Consider the following 4,690-nt stretch of genomic DNA (forward strand, 5'->3'; position numbering starts at 1 on the left):
TACAATATGTGCCCTTTCGTGTCTGGCTTCTTTCATTTAGCATAGTATTTTCAAGGTTCATTTGTTTTTGTAGCATGTATTAGTACATCGTTCCTTTTTGTGGCCAAATAATGTTCTATAGATATACTGTATTTCTGTTGATACAGATGTACCACATTCATCAGTTGATGGGCATTTAGGTTGTTTATACTTTTTGACTATTAAGAATAATATTTCATGAACACTAGTGTACAAGTTTTTCTATAAACATGTTTTCAGTTCTTGTGGTAATATATTTAGGAGTGGAATTACTGGGTCATATTGGTAACTCTATGTTTAACTTTTTGAGGTGCTGTCAAACTGTTTTCCAAAGCAGCTGCACCATTTTATTATACATTCTAACAAGCAATACATGAGAATTCCAATTTCTCCACATGCTTTCCAAACCCTGCTTTACTGTGTCTCACAGCACTTGTCCCTCTCTGACATAGTCTGTATTAACTTATTATTGTCTGGCTCTTCCATTAGACAGCAAGCTCTGAGAAATGGGGCTTCAGTCTCGTTTGCTGCTATAGCCCCAGCACCACGTAGTGCCTGGCACATAGTAAAACACTCAATAAATATCTGTTAAATTTATGAATTCTGTAATCTTTGTTCACTTACCCATTTCCTCTGATTTTCTTTTTGGCCTTTAGTTACCCAGCTAATAATTTTACTTGTAAAAAAAAATTTTTTTTTTTTTTTGAGACAGAGTCTCGCTTTTGTTGCCCCAGCTAGAGTGAGCGCCGTGGCGTCAGCCTAGTTCACAGCAACCTCAAACTCCTGGGCTTAAGCTATCCTACTGCCTCAGCCTCCCGAGAAGCTGGGACTACAGGCATGCACCACCATGCCCGGCTAATTTTTTCTATATATATTTTAGTTGGCCAGATAATTTCTTTCTATTTTTAGTAGAGACAGGGGTCTCACTCTTGCTCAGGCTGGTCTTGAACTCCTGACCTCGAGCAATCCACCCTCCTCGGCCTCCCAGAGTGCTAGGATTACAGGCGTGAGCCACCACGCCTGGCCATTACTTGTAAAAATTTTAAAATATGACAAAGCTAAATTCCCTTTGAGCAGTACCCACAATTCTATTGTGCTTTCTTCACTGCTGATCCTTTGCAATGTATCCTTTGTCCATGCATGTATGTATGTAACAGAGTTGAAAGTGAGGAAAAGACATAGTTTGGGCCTTTAAAAAAAAATATGATGTAGGGATCATTTTACAGCTTAATTATTTACTCAACACTGTTCCTTGGAGATCTTTCTATGCCAGAATATGTAAATCTGCGTTTTAAAAGACCTGCTACATAATGTTTTGTGTAATGTATATACAACAGTTTATTTAACCATTGCCTTATGTTTTAAAATCACAAAATATTTTGGAGTGACTAATTTTTGCAAAGCACCATTCTTTAAATGTTTTTTTAATGTTAAGAAAAAATCATGATGTTGGATATCATGATATTAGAGTGTCCAAAAGAACCACAAAGAAAGGGATTGATACTCTCGACGCAGAAACTTTCAGTCCTGATTTTTATACTTCAGGGAACAAAATCAATTCTCAAAACCTTTTAAAACAAAATACATTTTAATGTCATAGTGGTTAGAAGGTGTCAAACTCAGTTATAAATAGGGCGTTTTAATTCCTGCAGTTTAGAACTTTTTAGATACGTAAGGATTATAATATGACAACCATTGTCCTTCCTACTACTATGAGATACTCACTGAACCATCATCTTTTCATCAGAACTCCCAGAGCATGTAATGAACTTGCTGCTCAGTTTTGGCATTTACCTTTTAACATAATATCCCATGCCCCATCTGGAATATAAGCCTCTCAGAGGAGGAGACTGGGTCTTAACTTTCTAAGAAACAATAAATACAATCTGATAAGTCTTTGTACATCCCCATTTTCAAGTATGCCTCTCAATTCTATTTATCTTGATGTATGCTCAAAGATATAAACTGTTGTCATCCCACATTTATACTATTACACATAGCATTTTATTTAAAATTCTGGTCATAAAATTTAGGTTCATACATTCTAGAATGCCCAACTTTTATTTTGGGGACTGTGCCTGTCAATCAATTAATGCTTATGTAATGCCTTTGAGGCACTGGGTATTGGAGGTCACAACTTCTATATTGTCCTAGGATTTTCAGTTCTTTATTCAAAAGTTGTACTTTCCGGTTTTCTTAATGAACTGGTCATCATATACATTTGTGTAAAATAATCCCTAGGGAAAAAACTCCCAAATCCCCAAACCTTTGTTTTATACTTACTGCTTCATTTCCAGTAGGTGGCACCAAATACCCTTTCAAGTTCTTCATTATACTAATTCCTAGTTGGTGTTGCTGGCTAATTGGTAATCTCTTCCACCGCCAGGGAACGGTTTATTCTTTAGTCTAATTCTCTGAGTTTTATATAACTTAGTTTTTTTGTTTGTAGTGTAAGCTAGAATTTTTGATTTTGAAATTATTGATTTGCCATCTCTGACTCAGATTTCAACCTTTTTTTCTTTTTGTTTTTTAAAAATAGTGATTTTTAATCAGGGTGATTGCAGGGGTATCACAATGATATTGCAATAGGACTAGGTTAAAATAAAGAGTTTAGAGTAAGAGAGAAAGAATAAAGAGATATGCCAGATGTTAATAAAATCGAATAGAAAATATACAAAATTTAAAAGGTTAAGATAATGGAATCAAAGTGTTTTTGTATCAGTTTTGGTACTTTAGTAGAATTGCATTCATTTTATGATTTTCAAGTTTAAACAAATAACATGCAATTAAGAAATACTTTCTAAAACTATCATATCCCCATTCTCATTTCCAATTATCTTATTTTTTTTGTTGAAAACTTTTACTTGCAGTGTGTGTATTTAATTAGTGTTTTCATAAAGACTCAGTTTTTAGATCCAATTAACCATTAAAAACAGAAAATGTGTTTCCTATATATATATCAGGCATGGTTTACTACATGTTTATTCTACTTAATCTGTTGAGTTTATTTAATTTTAATTGGTTTGTGAATCATAAAAAATACACATTTAAAATTTCCCATTAAAATTACATTTACACCTTTGTCTTTCTTTTTCCCCACTGTTTGAATGTGTTTTGTGACTCAGTCTGGAAATCTGTTTAAATGCCTTGTCTTTAGTACAACTACCCTCAGAAGAATTGGTAGTTTGGGCCCTGGGTGAGACATATCTAGGTTCAGTTCCATCTCTGCAGCTGAATGAATGACAAGGAAAGTCCTTTAGCCCCTCTGGGTCTGTTTCTCCATGTGCAAAATGTAGATAGTGAATACAACAGACATAATGTAGGTGTAAGTTACCCAACACATAGTATGCTATTATTGTATATTAGGAACAATAATAAACTTTAAAAAAAAATATGTTCATGCTTTACTCATTTTGGGGACTCTCAACTTATCAAGAGCTTTATTTGTTTTTAAAAATTGAAGATGTTAGTATATTAACAATGTAGCTTGAGTCTCATGATAGGTTTAGGGAACAATCGTTAAATAAACTTTAGTTCTGTATGCATAATATTCTATTAAGCATTCCTATTGGTGCCACCCCCCGCGCAAACACACCATCTTGAAAAGGGAGTATTCTTTTGAATATTTTTATCTAGAATTTAAAGGGAGGGAAAGACCCTAAAAGAGATTTAGGTCACAGAATCTTGGAGTTCAACATCATTCCGTAGGCTCAGGAAGTTTCTAAGCTTTTAAAACCCACTCGCGTGAGAGAGTAATTAATTATGCCATCACTTCCCGAGGGGGCGGAAAAAGTGTCTTTGGAGAGTTCAGTGCTGTGTACTGGGCTTACAGAGGAGGGGAAAAACGCCGGGCGGCGAGCATTTGACACGGGCGGGGCTTTTCCTCTCAAGTCCCAGCCACGTGGCGCCCGCCGAGCTCTGGGCCCACCCCGCCACTCGCCGGGCTGCGGCGAGGCTCTCCCTTCAGGGGGATTCGCGGCGGGGCCCTGGGCCGCAGGAGTTCCGGGAAGTCCGGAACCTTGGAGCCCACGGCCGCCAGACCAAAGGCTACAGCCCCGAACCCGAGCGGGGCAGAGCGCCCGGGCGACGCGAAGTGCCAGCCTTCCATTCGAGGGACGCCTGGCGAGTCCCCAGAAGTTTTCCCCGGGGACAGGTCTTGGCAACAGGTCCGAGGCGGCGCCGGGTGGAGCCGAGTTTGGCAGCTGCTGGTGAATCAGCACCGCCCAGCGCCTGGGCCGGCCCTCCCAACCAATGCCAGACCTGGGGAGGAGTAGCCAGGCCGCTGACCATTAGCCACTTAGGGCTCGCCGGGCCTGGAGAAAGGTGACATCATCGTAGCTGGGAGGCTTCCGAAGGATTCACCAATAGGAGACAGGAGAAGTGGCTTGCTTCTATAGCTCTTGGCCAATACTAACAAAGCAAAAGGGGGCCTGGGTTGTCGGCATAGAACCAATGGAAAATAGGGAAGGAGCACGAGGCGGAGTTGCGAATCCTGTCACCAATTGGAAAGAGGGGGTGGAGCCCGGGCCTTGTCAAGCGTGACCAACCAGCGAGAGGAGCGGACTTTGGGGGGCGGAGCCGTAATTCCCTTCACCAATCGCACAGGGTTATGGGCGGGGCATTCTTTGGGGTGCCCAATGAGGAACGCAGCCGAAGCGAGCCTGTCAAAAGA

The sequence above is a fragment of the Lemur catta genome, chromosome 4 (genome assembly GCF_020740605.2).
Source record: "Lemur catta isolate mLemCat1 chromosome 4, mLemCat1.pri, whole genome shotgun sequence".
Classification (NCBI taxonomy): Eukaryota; Metazoa; Chordata; class Mammalia; order Primates; family Lemuridae; genus Lemur; species Lemur catta.